The 16,114-nt window shown below is 42.7% G+C and overlaps 1 protein-coding gene across 12 annotated transcripts in view; it reads right to left on the bottom strand.

The window, feature by feature from the left end:
• The window catches only part of LOC143143720 (uncharacterized), a 304,262-nt gene that overhangs the window by 18,176 nt on the left and 269,972 nt on the right, over window positions 1–16,114 (bottom strand). The window lies entirely within an intron of this gene.

Below are 16,114 nucleotides of genomic sequence, written 5' to 3'. Positions count from 1 at the left end.
ATATATTTTCCATCGAAAGTAACGTACAAAAGTTTGTCGATTTTTGTACCAATCGTTCATTGTTGAAAAAAAATATTTTAGCTGCTGATTGAAAATAAATTTTTCGTGTAAACTTTGCGCGTTGAATATCGAATATAAATTACAATTCGAGTTACAATTTACGTTATCGTTTCGTTGATCTAACGATCAACAAATTAAATACAAATATATTTTCCATCGAAAGTAACGTACAAAAGTTTGTCGATTTTTGTACCAATGGTTTATCGTTAAAAAAAGAATATTTTACCTACCTCTGTATATTATCGAGTCCATTCTGGAGCAACGCGAGGTACGGTAAATATTTGTACCACGAATGTGGCGTATTTCGAAGAGGTGTACCGTCACACCTGACTGGAAACACTGACCAACCATGCACAACGGAATCGAGAAGCTCGATCCCCCTTATCCGCTCATCTGGGGTGGAACCACCCTCGCCTATCCCTCGAGCGGCCAGCTCCCGGCGAACAAAAACAAACTTCAGACTCCGCTGCCTTTTATCGGGATTTCCATTTTTTACATGCTGCTTACTCTGACGTATTTCTGCTGAGTCTGAACCCCCAGCGAGCGGTTCCCAGCACCTGCCAAGCCGCTCGTCGGAAATTCCGACGTAGTGTCCGTATCTTAATTGACCAGCCGGTGAGACCATACCGAAAGGATGCCTTCGAAACGATTCTATTTCCGTTGCATCGATTTTGAGAAGTTCCACGATCCCAAATGGGCGCGAGTACTGGTCACAGGAGAGCTCCGGAGGGATTTGGAACTTTGGAAGGAAGAATTTTGAGAACTGGATGGAAAATTGGGAAAATTTCGCGAGCTTGGATATGCGTTTTGTTTATCAGTTGGGTACGGAGACTCAGCTTGAGTTGAGTACAGAGAGTTGTGAGTTAAGAAGAAAGAATTTTTAGAGCTGTATTTTATCCAGTGTTTGTATCTTAATTGACCAGCTGGTGAGACCATACCGAAAGGATGCCTTCGAAACGATTCTATTTCCGTTGCATCGATTTTGAAAAGTTCCATGATCCCAAATGGGCGCGAGTACTGGTCACGGGAGAGCTTCGGAGGGATTTGGAACTTTGGAAGGAAGAATTTCGAGAACGATGGATAGAAAATTGGGAAAATTTCGCGAGCTTGGATAAGCGCGAGCTTCGTTTATTAGTCAGGTACGAAGACTCAATATAAGCTAAGTACAGAGAGTTGTAAGTTAAGAAGAATGAATTTTTAGAGTTGTATTTTATCTAGGGAGTAGTCGACTTTTTTTTCCATTTAGAAGAACGAGTAGGAGGAGTTCGTTCTGTGGAATATTTAGGGGTTCCAAATCACCTTTTGGAAATTTAGGAACATATGATCTCGAATACGTGGGGGCTTGGTTGAATAAGCGCGAGCTTTGTTTATTAGTCAGGTACGGAGACTCAATATGAGCTAAGTACCGAAACTTGTAAGTTAAGAAGAGAGAATTTTTAAAGTTGTATTTTATCTAAGGAGTAGTCGATTTTTTTTCATTCAGAAGAAGGAGCTGTGGGGGAGTTTGTTCTGTGGAATATTTAGGGATTCCAGAGAAGATAATTGGTCCACAGAGAATTCTAATGTAAGAAGAAAGTAGTGATAGAAAAAAAAAGTAGTATAAGAAGTACTAATTTTACATTAACTTCGTAGAAGGAAGATGACCTGGACAGTTTAATCACAGTTCGGACCCTTTTGTATACGTTTCTTGAAGAGATTCGAGTTACTTACAGTTCAAGATGATCACATTTGCCAGGTTTGCGAAGACGTGGACAGCAGCCGCATTCGAATATTAAGTTCGAGGCGAGGGTCCGAGACCATGGTATTAGGTAGCTCGATTAGAGCAGTCATCTGGCAAACGAGAGGTCTAAATTCGCTCAACACCTTAATTAACTTATCTACGATATTCTATCTTCGGAGTATCCACAAATATGACACACCTTGCTCTATTATTTCTTTCACCGCCTTGTAAAAATTAACCATATTGTCTTAACTAATTTTCTGCTCGACCATTACAGATATCTAACGTGTACCAATGCTAAACAGTAACCATATCCTTTCGTGATTGTCGAGAAACTCAGGTACCTTCGAGGGTCTCACAAAATTGCTCTACTGACGTCACATACCTAATCTAACTTGACTCACAATAACAACGCACTTTGTTCCTTCACTATCTTCATCCTCTCATAAATATCAACCGATCATTTACCTAATTTCGATCCACGAACTCGACAAACAAATTCTCTGCTCAACAATTTACAGATACCTAACGTGAGCAACGCTAAACAGTAATAAAATCACTCTAATGGCGCCACACACCTAATCTAACTTGACCCACAATAACAACGCACTTTGTTCCTTCACTATCTTCATCCTCTCATAAATATCAACCGATCACTTACCTAATTTCGATCCACGAACTCGACAAACTAATTCTTTACTCAACAATTACAGATACCTAACATGGACAACGTTAAACAGTAACAAAATTGCTCTAATGGCGCCACGTACCTAATCTAACTTGACCCACAATAACACTTTGTTCCTTCACTATCTTCATCCTCTCCTAAATATCAACCGATCACTTACCTAATTTCGATCCACGAATTCGACAAACAAATTCTCCATTCCACAATTACAGATACCTAACGTGGACAACGCTAAACAATAATCACATTCTTTCGTGGTCGTCGCGAAACTCAGGTACCTTCGAGGGACTCGCAGGCTCGCTGTAGCAACGCCGCGTACCCGAAACCGATAAGACCGGGCCACCACAATGGCGGCGATGACGCGGCAGAAAACGATTTCACCCGAGCGATTCTTAATCTCGATCGAAGCAGCTTTTCCGCCAGAAACGGGTCGGGCGTCTCGCTTTTTCCTGCGCTTTCTATCCCGGAGCACCGTTGGCAACCGCTAATTAGACACATGCCCGGCCATTGTGTCTACGAGAAAGACGCGATGATGCAGCGGGATTCAGCCGCTGCGCGAAAACGAAAAAATTGGGCGGGGATAGAGGTGGGAGGGTGTTAGCGATTGTTCGAGAGAACGATACCGAAAGTTGGAGTGACTTTTCTACGGAAACGATTCTACTTAACGTACCCAAGAAATATAAACAACGTTCGGAAGGCCATCGATACTCTAACACCTTGACTAAATATTTCCACTTAATCTTTCCGTCGTCTTTGAAAGCTCGAACTGTGAAACTTTTAAGAAGTTAATAGTTCCCATACGGATGATTCAAGTTCGCTATTTTCCGTTCATATTAACACGTAGAGTCGAATCGTGTTCCGAGAATTTTGTCACAATCTCTGTACAGTGTGTCGTGAAACAAAGATCACTTTTGTCAAATATCTATCCATTGAGATCTCCGCTCGGAGAGCAAGGTACCTCTCCATTTCTAATTTTAATTTTGTTTTTTTATTCGAGAACTTTATACACGACGACGTAACGTACAACGAAAGAAACGAGGCAAAGAAGATCGACGTTCGACGAATCGTCGTTTCCAGAATTTGACTCGTTTATTAATTCGCGCGACACGCGTTTCGAGACACCCTGTACACGACGAGTCCACACGAGCGAAGGCAAACAGAGGCAAACTACCTACACGCCACGTTGCACGCGGTGGACTGAAAAGGGATCGAACGAGGACAAATCGAGTTCTCCACGGTTCGGTTCCTCGTTCCCTTGTGGCGACGCGACTCTCCTCGTCGACCGAGGTCGCGAAAGAGTCGTAAAGTCGTGAAAATCCGGCCCGCGGGCGGGAACGAGCGCGACGAAGGCTCCATCGTGGGACACGGGTCGGGAATAAATTTCAAAATGACGTTACGAGGGAGTGGGGATGAGAAGGAAATCACGAGGAAACGTCTGACACTGTCGTTCGTCTGATGACGTCATATCGTGACGTTTTTTCGTCACGCGTCATCGGCCGTCACAGTGACGACTTATGACTCTTTCTTCGCCGATGTTTTTAGTAGCGGAGAATTCTTTCTCCGCTCAAGGTCATCGAGCTGTTCCCCCTATCGCTCGAGTACTCTTCGTTCTTTTTATCTTTTGGAAGTATGAAAGTCGAGGGAGGATACTGTGCTGACTAACACGATCGATCGAGATCGTAGAGAAGGGTAAAGTAGAGGCAAGAGTTTTCTTCCGTTCAAGGTCGTGGAGCTATTGTTCTCCACCGTGTCGCTCGACTATCTCCTACCTTTCGTTCTTTTCATCTTTTGGAAGTATGGAAGTAGTATACCGTGCTCGCTAACGCGATCGATCGAGATCGTAGAGGAGGGTAAAGTAGAGGCAAGAGTTTTCTTCCGTTCAAGGTCGTGGAGCTATTGTTCTCCACCGTGTCGCTCGATTATCTTTTCGAAACCTTTCGTTCTTTTCATCTTTTGGAAGTATGGAAGTAGAGGGAGGATACTGTGCTGACTAACGCGATTGATCGTGATTGTAGATTAAAGTAGAGTAGAGGTAAGAGTTTTCTTCCGTTCAAGGTCACGGAGTCACTCGTTCTCGATTGTATCGTACTACCCCTACTCTTTGTTTCTTCGCGTCGTCCGGCATAAAAAGAATCATGGTGTCGCGTGAATAGCAATCGAACGAACTCGTGGAGTAGAAACAGATTTCTTCTTGCTCGAGGTCACACCATCCGTTCGCAAGACCAACAGAGCAAGAGAACCGTGTTAAGCATCGAGATGATCGAACTCGTACCAATAGAGCGGAGTAATTTTCTCCTCAAGGTCATCCACCATCCCCGTACCGTTTCACCGATCAAGATCGAGCACCAGCTCGTATCGAGGCGAGCGCTTTTTGCCGATGATCGATAAGATTCTCCTCGTGTCTCGGATTTCAGCGCTCAATTAAGAAGTTCCACGCAAGCAACACGGGACACGCGGCTTGTCAACGTCGAAGTTACCCTGAAAAATTTACATCAAACTTCACCCTAAGTGGACCCAATTACGTTATCGAAGAATCGTCGGAGACGATACTGACTTAAATCGTCTTCGAACGTACAGGTACTACATCACGTCGAATTCGTTCGTTCCAAATCGACGAAGTCACTCGACGAGGTCACTCGACGAAGTCACTCGAAGAAGTCACTCGACGAGGTCACTCGAAGAAGTCACTCGACGAGGTCACTCGAAGAAGTCACTCGACAAGGTCACTCGACGAGGTTATTCGTCGGTCACTTGAAGAAGTCACTCGACGAGGTCACTCGACGAAGTCACTCGAAGAAGTCACTCGACGAGGTCACTCGGCGAAGTCACTCAAAGAAGTCACTCAACGAGGTCACTCGAAGAAGTCACTCAACGAAGTTACTCGACGAGGTTACTCGACAAAGTCACTCGACGAAGTCACTCGAAGAAGTTACTCGACGAAGTCACTCGACGAAGTCACTCGACGAAGTCACTCGACGAAGTCACTCGACGAAGTCACTCGAAGAAGTCACTCGACGAGGTCACTCAACGAAGTCACTCAACGAAGTTACTCGACAAAGTCACTCGACAAAGTCACTCGACTAAGTTACTCGACGAAGTCACTCGACGAGGTCACTCGACGAAGTCACTCGACGAAGTCACTCGACGAAGTTACTCGACGAAGTCACTCGAGGAAGTCACTCGACGAGGTCACTCGAACAAGTTACTCGACGAAGTTACTCGACGAGGTCACTCGAGGAAGTCACTCGACGAAGTTACTCGACGAGGTCACTCGAGGAAGTCACTCGAGGAAGTAATTCGGTTCTTCCTTACGAGAATCGTGTTGCACGCGATGAGTTTTCCTCGGTTAGGTTCTTTCTTCGTCGATCTCTCGACGATGGACGTCTCGTTGGTGGATTCAGCGGCACGATCGTGAGAGACGCCGAGGGCTTCGGCTTCTTTCTAAAAGGACGAGGACCAAGGACAAGGAACGGGAGAGCATTTAGCTAAGCATGCGACTAGTTTTTGTCGCGTAACTGCGAAAGGAAGAGGCACGGAGGGGAGGGCGAAGATACTTCGCCAGCCAGGTGGCAAGTATGCTCTTGAAACCTGCCGTACGTGCTGAAGATCTTCCCGAGATACGGGTTTAACAAGGTCAGGAGGACTACGGATTTATAGCATGAAAGGTCTTTTCGACTGTATTTATGCCCGCTTTCTTTGCGCCGATGCCGGACGGGGGGGCTCCCCCTCAGTTCCAGTTAACCGAGATCAATTACCGTGGAAATTCGTTTAAAAATCTTCCACGCCTCGACCACCGGATCCACCAGAGTTTATCATTCGACCGGACGAAAAGTCATCGCGACTCGCGTGACTTCTGAGAAGTCTATCTTCGCGCGGCGTTAAATTTATGCGTTTGCAGGGGGCTACTCGTTTGCTTCGAGTTCTTACGCGGAAAATATTATTGCGTCCCCCCCTCTACTACTTGGCAAAACGAAAATGAAATATGCTTGGTAGGGAGTAGGAAGATGTACGATAACGGAAATAAATAATTCTTGCCAATGATGGTATTTTAAGTGTTTCGTTTATTCACCCCCTCTAGACTTACTGGTAGGTATTTTATACGATTGTGCTCCCTTGGTGGAACGGAAATTCGAATGATTGAAAGGAAATGGGAAAAGAATCATAATTTAATGAAGGAACTAAATAATTTTTGCGAACGATGGAATTTTAAGTGTTTTGTTTATTTGCCCCCACTCCCTAGACTTACTGGTAATTATTTTACATTATTTTTACATTATTGTGTTCCCTTAGTGGAACGAAAATTCGAATGATTGAGAGGAAATGGGAAAAGAATAATAATTAATGAAAGAACTAAATAATTTTTGCGAACGATGGAATTTTAAGTGTTTCGTTTATTTGCCACCCCCTAGACTTACTGGTAATTATTTTACATTATTGCGTGTTCCCTCAATGGAACAAAAATTCGAATAGTTGAGAGGGAATGGGAATAGAGTAATATTTAATGAAAAAACTAAATAATTTTTACGATTATTTTAAACGATGGAATGTCAAGTGCCCCGTTTATTCGGCTCCCCCTAAACCTAGGTTTAGAAGCTTAATAAGTATTAAAATTGTCGGTAGTAGGAGAACTTAATGCACGACCAAAGACGCAAGTGACTTTTATGTGGATTCGCGGCGTGTCTTACAATTAAAATACCTTCGAGTTATAGGAATGTGTGGTTCAAATAGTGAAAATACTTAGCTATCGTCGAGCAGTTAATGTGGAATAACATCTGAGAAACTAACCGTGATAAAATGGACGATTAGAGGACTCCCTGTATTCGTCCAATGAATAAAAAGTATTTAATCGGTTCGTAAAAGCACGTTACGCGATAATTCCGTTTGCAAAGTATTTAAGGAGTAGCCCGTTGTCTCTGCGAAGGACAAGTCACGTGACTGTCACGTGACAAGCGAAGAGTGTCCTCGTCTTGAGCGCGATTCGAGCACGTAATTGGCGTCACTTCGAATTCACAGAAAACGACTTAATTACTTTCCAGCAGGGGCTTAATTCGTCCTTGCGTTTCTTTTTCAGTCAAGTTCGGGCAAGTGCTGCCTCTTCGGTGCACGAGAAACCTGCGTCTCGAGTATCGTCGATCACGGGACTAGTTCGAGTCCTTTCATTTTTTTCTCTTTCGACCCTTCGACTTTCTGTAGACAATATCGTGTCATGGGATAAGCATTATTAATCTCGTCCAATCGTACTCTATCCTAAAAATTCATCCTATACGAAGAAAACGTTTTTCTCTATTAAAGACATCGTTGCGAACGTTGATCTGCACTTAGACCCTTTTAAAGAAACAGAGATTGAAACGATCAATAGCTAATAGAAAAGAAACTAACGCGAGTAACGGTTAAATAAATGAAAAATAATTTCTACGATTTATGGAACTTCAAAGGATCCTAGGTACCTAGCTCCATATCACTCTCTACGCTCGTATAGATCACGTGATTCGAAATAGTGAAAACAAACCGAATCACAAAGGGTTTGAATGACAGTTACGACACGCTCTAGTATGCCTTTAACATTCGGTGATTCGTGGTTCATCCAACGCTACAGATCTCTAGCTAGAGAGGTCTAACCGACCCAGACACCTAACTAGTCCATGTTGATCGACACCAAGAATCAACATGGCGTGTCGACGTGTTCCTACTCGAGTTCTCGATACGATGCATTCTCTAGCTTCGGATGAGCATTGGATCGGAGATTGGGTGACGTTTCAACGAGGCTCCGCGATCCGTCGAATCGAGGCAACGTGATCAATCATGGCTGACGCGACACTGCATCGAGTCTACCACATTGTGGCCCGCGCGCGTGCAAATTTTGATTGCACACGATCGTAGAGAGAAACCTGATTAATTCGTTGAATAAACCGGGACCCGAATTGGCAAACTTAGCCGCGGTTAGGGGTGTCCCTTTTGTCGACAGAAGCGATCCACGATCCCAAATTATACAGTATACAGTCTACTGTTTGGATTATTGTGTTATTCAGAGGTGTATATACAGAAGATGCTTAAAGATTATACACAGAATACAGAAGACAGTTTTCGATGCTGTCTCTATTCAGGAGTAACGTTTCGAGACTGTAGAAGCTGAGCAAACATTCTGGCAAAAAACTATCGACCAACTTGCTCAAACTGACTCAAACCGTTGACACAGAACGAAAGAACGTCCCGTGTTCTCAACCAGTGAGACTACGTTCGTCTATACACTGTGTGAAAAGTTGGCGCAAGGGTGTTCCACTTGTTAACCTCTCAAACGCGATTGACAATCTCGAGTGACACGATACACATACAGTACACTTTGTTATCTCAATTTTTATCTTTCTCCAAGTGTCCAATAGAGAAGCTGCTTAAAACACAGATAGATCTACTTACACGTGCCATTTTGGGACTGTAAAGGCCATTCTACGTGCAACGCAATCTTTGCGTGTTCGTTTTTGATTAAAAATATCAACGTTCCTCGACACTTCTTGCTCGAATCAACTTGGAGAACTGGAGTACCAAGAACTACGTACTTTCCAACCGAACCGTGACAATGATTATCTATCATACTATGTTCAAAGAGCAAAATACACCAAAATTTCCTTCGTGTGAAATAATTGAGGAAACAATCCGGTAAGACGTCGAGGTACATTTAGTTGTTAACAAATTGCCATTTTCTTGCCGAGGTAATAGCAAACGGTGATTCTCGCGTCTTCCATACGCTCCCATACGGAAGTGGCCAGGCAATGGCTTCTCGGAAGCGATAAGCTTCTCGGTTTGCGCACGACGAAGAAGTCCACGAACTGAAGTTACACGTCGACCTAATGATTGCGCAACCGCGGATCGATACCCGCGGGATCGTACGTTTTCCCTTCTTGGATCCAACGTGGTTGATCCACGTTCGACGATCTTCTCGCTGCCCCTGAACGCGGGGCACACACGACACGCGCGTCCCGGCGTCCTCGTTAACCGACTAACGATATTTCAACGTCCGGACAGCGACGACGATTAACGTCCCTGCAAAATTGTGACGCAGAAACCGCGCGAATTTACGATCGACCCGGTGTAACACGTTCGCTTCCGTAGGCGACCGTTATTCCGGAAAACGAGCCTTTCGACCACTCGCGTCCTCCGCAAGACACGGTTTTTTTTATTCGTGGACCAAGTGGATAATTGTGTTTCTTCTTTGTTTTTTTTTTTTTAATTTAACGCGTACTTCGTGTTCGAGAAAATTATCGACCGTTGAGAATTTAATTTCAATTCGATTATTTTTCTCGGAAGACTTACAACGTTACCAAAGAATTAGGATTAGTATGGGCGATCGTTATTCTGGAAAACGAACCTTTCGACGATTCGTGTCCTCCGCAAGACACGGTTTTTTTTATTCGTGGAGTAAGTGGATAATAGTGTTTCTTCTTTGTTTTTTTTTCTAATTTAACGCGTACTTCGTGTTCGAGAAAATTATCGACCGTTGAGAATTTAATTTCAATTCGATTATTTTTCTCGGAAGACTTACGACGTTACCAAAGAATTAGGATGATTGGTACTATGGGCGATTGTTATTCTGGAAAACGAACCTTTTGACCACTCGTGTCCTCCGCAAGACACGGTTTTTTTTATTCGTGGAGCAAATAGATAATTGTTTTTCTTCTTTTTTTTTTTTAATTTAACGAGAAAATTATCGACCGCTGAAAATTTAATTTTCAAGTCGATTATTTTTTTCAGAGGACTTACAACGTTACCAAAGAATTAGGATGATTGGTACTATGGGCGATCGTTATTCTGGAAAACGAACCTTTCGACGATTCGTGTCCTCCGCAAGACACGGTTTTTTTTATTCGTGGAGCAAGTGGATAATTGTTTTTCTTCTTTTTTCTTTTAATTTAACGCGTACTACGTGTTCGAGAAAATTATCGACCGCTGAGAATTTAATTTCAATTCGATCATTTTTCTCGGAAGACTTACGACGTTATCAAAGAATTAGGATGATTGGTACTATAGGCGATCGTTAGCCTTTCGACGACTCGCGTCCTCCATAAGACACGTTCTTTTTTATTCGCGGGGCAAGTAGATAATTTAATTTTCAATTCGATTATTTTTTTCAAAGGACTTACAACGTTACCAAAGAATTAGGATGATTACTATGGGCGATCGTTATTTCGGAAAACCAGCTTTTCGACGACTGGCGTCCTCGCTGGTCTTCCTCAAAGACTCAGTTTTTTTATTCGTGGAGCAAGTCAATAATTATTTTCTTTTTTAATTTAGCGTATACTTCGAGTTTGAGAAAATTACCCATCGCTGAGAATTTAATTTCAATTCGATTATTTTTTTCAGAGGACTTCGTCAATGTTTACGACCGAGTTTGATCTTACCAAAGAATTAGGATTATTGTTATTAGACGTTTTATTTGGTGGAATTAGGTGTTTTCATAATTGTGAACTTAAGGTTCAGAGAATGTTCGATGAAATTGAATTCTAAGGAGAGATGCTTAACCGTTAAACGATGTTTAATTTTTATCGTAGCACACAAATCTTCGTTAACGTGTACACTATTAGTAAATAAATATAAAATACGCGGTGAATCTTGGTAGAAAGATTGTCCTTATTTGGTCACAAAAAGCAAGAGTCTACGAGAGATTTCGAGTGTCTTCGACTTTTTAGAGCAGAAAAGAGAGTAATTAATTTGTATCTAAGCAATGAATTATGGCTCGTATAAATCTTCTTTGATTTCACGATGCGTAGATAAAAGTGAGTGGCAGTAAATGATCAAATTTTTCGGTAGACGTTAAAAGAGTTTAACAAGGTATCGTTCGAGGTATCTTTTTTATAAATAATTAAATCGTACTTTTAAAAATGATCAGAGTATCTTACAGCCGGAGAACAAACGCGAGTATCGAATTTATACACACGTACACGCACAGCTGTACATTTTCCAATTATTTTGAGTAACATAATATTGCCCCGTGATTAAATTGAATTTCGTTCACGATCGAACGAAATGAAAATTAAATCTCGACGGTGGAAATCACGTTTCGTGCACAATTGGGCGCTCAGATTTTCCCGGTGCAATCGGGTCGGAAAATTTCTCACGCTCTCGTCTCTCCACGATTGGAAATCGCGGAAACATCGACACCCACGAGATCCGTCACCGTGCAACATTACAATCGAGTCCATCGAAAGAAATATTCGGTCCAACGTCACCCTTTTCAATGACCAGGACCAATAACTTCGAGCACGATTAATCTCCAAACGATCGTTTCTTTTTACCCGTATAATACAAAAATTTTAAATAAAATTCAAATTTTCTAACTTCAGAATACCATGAGACGACTAACTCGAGTACATCTACTGTTACAATAATTTCAATTGTAGAAAAATAAAATATTTATAAAGACGCGATTGGTCGAAAATTAGAGTCAATTGGACACATTATAGATAAAATTGAGAAAAATTGAGTTTATTACCTTGACTTCGTAAAATTATAACGATCGTAAAATTTCTATTCGAGTATACGCTTGAAAATCTCCCGAATCTGTACAATTCGAGTTCTTAATGTACGTACAATGAGTACGCACAAAGAAACGACAATACTTTGAATCGTGAATGGTTACATTGCGAGGATGGGTCGGGAGGGACCCGAGAAACGGGCCAGGGGTAAATAAACTTTTATCGGGACGAAATCAACGATGGTTAATTGGACGAGAGAGAAGACGAACAACGTCCCCGCGTCCGTGTTCTTTTTCAATCGTCGATTTTCGGAGCTGCCTTTGAAAATTCGTGACGGATCCACGGGATCGACGCGATCGTTATCTCGACGCGGCGAATGTAATTATCGGGCCGGATCGTGCCGCGAGAGTTGTTTGTATTTATCGTGGGTTTAATCGGAATCATCTCCACCGCATCGTTTGCGATTCGAATCGATATCAGGGAACGTTAACCGGAAGTGAATTGCGTGGCAGTGAAAGCACACCGTGAAATACCCCGTTCCCGCCATACCAACGAGGTGAGTATAATTTATACGCGATCAACAAGTGCTGTTCGTTTTTATCGCTATATTGTTTATCAATTTCTCTTGTTCGTATTTCATTCGTGCCTCTTTGGGAGCCATCTTGATCGTTTCACTGGTGAATTAACCGACGATAGAAAAACCGGGTGAATTGATTTCGTAATTTATTTTCCAGTAATCGTTCTTGCAGTATAGGTGGTGAAATTGTATGAAAATAAATAAGAAATTGTACAGTCTTGTCGAGTATCTGGAATAAATATTACTCGAGTACCTGTGTTTCGGTTGGAAATATATTTGCTGGAAACCACAATATCGCACAGAAGTATCGCGATCGTTACTCGAGGCCGAACGAATCGATATCTTTGCGGTGAATTAATTTCACGATTTATTTTTTCGGTGACGCAGTTTCGATAAAAGAATTCTATCGACAAAAATCTAACAATCTTCTATTATCCACCGAGAGCGATAAATTTATATACCCGGTGTTTTCTCTATCTCGAGTGTCTCCAGTATTATGATTGTTCGCGTTTATATATATATATAAATATATATATATATACTTTGTCCGTTAGAAAAATTGTCCCACCGGACGTCACAATATCGCGCTGAAGAATCACGATTCGTATTCGAGGTTAACAAGGTCTCCTTTATCATGGGAATAAATCAATCGCGAAATAAAGATGACTTTTCTGTTTTCTCCCGGCGGCTCGATCATCGATAAAAACGAACGAACAATGTTATCAATACTTTTCCCGATACACAGAGTCGTTCGAATAATTATGAACGGTACCACGCGCCATTAAATCATCGTTAATTGATACTCGACCGATTGTACGCATTGTTCGAGCGAACGCATTGTTCGATCGACCTCGTTCGATCGTAATAAATAAATAAAATTAAGGAAACAAGGGAACTTGTGCGATCCAATATCACCCGGTTGCTTTCCCCGCCCTTCGATTTACCTCACCCCCCCTCCCAACGACCCTGACAGTGTTAATAACGAAACTTCCCCTGTTTTTGGCGGGGATTCAAATTCACTTATCGAACTCGGTCAAATCGTGACCAAACCTATTTCGGACAGGGTAAATTGTTCTTGGTCGTCGTAGGTTGCGTGTAAAAAATTCATTAAACGTTTAAAAAAGTTTCGAACGGAACGACGAAGTCGATTATACTTTATTCGGATACTCGATCAACGGAGAAAACATTCGAGGAATATTTTAATCATCGAAATGTCTCGTTCGTAATCATCGGTGGTACTTAACCTAAATGAGGAAACTTTCGTACATACGTATGTATAGTAACGTTCGTAAGTAATTGGACAGTTTCGCGTTAAATACGAAACACACTTCGCAAGAAATTTTCAAACGTAATTCCGATTAGGTTTTTTTTGTCTCTTGCGTTTCGCGTAAAATCAATAACCTACGATAAATTATATTCCCGTCGCGACATGGATGCGAACACGGCTGTCCAGATACTTATGGACTCGGTGTATCTTTCCGATCTAATTTTGTACTTCGACGAACTTCCCGAAGAGCGAGTAATTAAAATAAAGGTCGAAACGTAATTAACACCGTCTACGAGAAAAGTCATTACTCTTCGTCCTGATTTACCTGACGGCTGTGCCCCTAACGTTTGAAGCCGGAAATTTGTTGATTTTCAATTACGGACTTTACACGGGATTAACGATCAAATATTTACCCATAGAGGATCGCTCGCGGCGTTCATTAGGAACTAGATTTAATTAATACCTTCTAACCTCTTAAATCCTGCGCCACCTGTACGTATATCCGACGCTGCTTTAAATCGATCGAGATCGTTTCATCCTCAAACTTTCCCACTATCGGTATCTTTCTTCGTATCTCTATGAAACATCACAATTTATCAAACAAGTACCATAAATCGACTCTCTCGTACCACAAACAAACAAAAATTAACTTTGATGAACAATCTCATCTCCAAGAGAAAGTTACTCGGTTATTAGTATCTCCTTTCTCCTTTTTTATTCCTCAAAGAAACTTAACAATTTGCTCTACACTTACAACAAAAATCGACCCTCTCGCGTTACAAGGATCGAAAAATACATACCAACCCCGTTTACAAGACAATCTCGCCTCTCGCGCGAATCAGGTCGCGTTTTCCGCACCGTGCGAGGCGTGGTACGAACAATGCTCCACGAGTAGGTTCTCCCTTCGAGTTTCGTGAAAGAAACCGCGATCCACATGGCGGGTGTCCGTTCGAAAAAGACGCGAACAGTGAATAGAAGTGGACGCCGGTCCGCGGCGGCGATCCCGTGTATTAAAAGGACCTCGTCGTGGTTCTCCCCCACCCCGGTTTATAGTCGGGGTGCAAACGATTTCAAGGGTCGTTACGTTCCCCTCGAGTCTCTGCGGTGCAGCGAAATGCAGCAAAGTGAAGCAGACCGAAGGACACACGCGGGGGCCCCCGCGCTCCGTCTTTCTCGGCTCGTTATTCCGGTCAGGGACCACCTCCTGGCGTGGCGGCGGTCCTCATTGTAGGACAAGTAGTCGACGACTCTCTTTTGCCTCGGAGGGTCGGGAAAAGCAACACCGACAACGCCGAAGGTCGTTATGAAGCGAAACGAGGCGCCTGCCGATCCTCTTCTTCTCGCTCTCTCCCCCTCCCGACCCATCATTGTCCCGACTGCTCGTCCGGGGACACCAAAGAGTGAGAGAGAGAGAGAAAGAAAGAGAGAAAGAGGGTTCCTCTTGGTCCGTTTCGCGTCCATTTCACCTAATCTCACCCTCGAGCCAGCGAGGCCTTTGTGACTCTTCAACGTTGCCCACGGTTTCCTTGTTTCCCGCCCTGACCCCCGTTTCGTTTCTCACTTTCACGCTGGAATCATCTTTTCGGCTTTGTTTCTCTCGTTTCCACGAACATTGTTCACGAGAAGGTTACAGCCTCGTTTATCGTTCGCTGTTCGTTATCGAACGGGTGTAGCGCAAATTTGTACGATTATTAGTCCGTGTACATCGATACGTAACATTTGTACGAGAGGAGAGAGGAATTTGGGGTAATGCGTAGAGATACGTCGCTTTGAGGTTAGGTCGGGAGAGTTTTGCATGTTTGAATTTGGGAAAATTACATACTTATACTCGGGAAGATAATCATCGAGGGGATACTCGGAGAGAAATTTCGAGCAAGGGAATAATTTTTAGGTTAGGTCGGAAGATTTCCGCATTTCGTAATCGTTGGTAGTTGTGATTGTAAAATAGTAAGATTCTTCAGAGTTCGAGTGTCTTGTACAGCATTTCGAAATACTCGAGAAAATTGAAGATTAATTACCTTCTTTGCTCCGTCCTCCGTCCCGAACCCATCGGGTGAAATAATCGAGGACTTTGGTAAAATAGGTTAGCGTCCAATAATACGGAATTTGTTTACGCTCGTAAATAGCTCCGGTAGAATTTATTGTACCGGTGTACGGAATAAGAAAAAGGTAGTATTATTTCTCGAAGCTCCGGTAAACGATTAGATCAAATTTCGTGACACCTGGGTTCTATTTACGACGGTAGCCATTCATTTTTAAGGTTGTCGTAAAGAATTCCAATCCCTAATTATACTATCCCCGTCCCTAATTATGATAGCAAAGGACCCGTGCGGTT

Source organism: Ptiloglossa arizonensis, chromosome 2, assembly GCF_051014685.1.
Source record: "Ptiloglossa arizonensis isolate GNS036 chromosome 2, iyPtiAriz1_principal, whole genome shotgun sequence".
In the NCBI taxonomy this organism is placed as follows: domain Eukaryota; kingdom Metazoa; phylum Arthropoda; class Insecta; order Hymenoptera; family Colletidae; genus Ptiloglossa; species Ptiloglossa arizonensis.
Note: the sequence above shows the minus strand (reverse complement) of the source record. Positions and strands in the feature narration are given on the sequence as shown.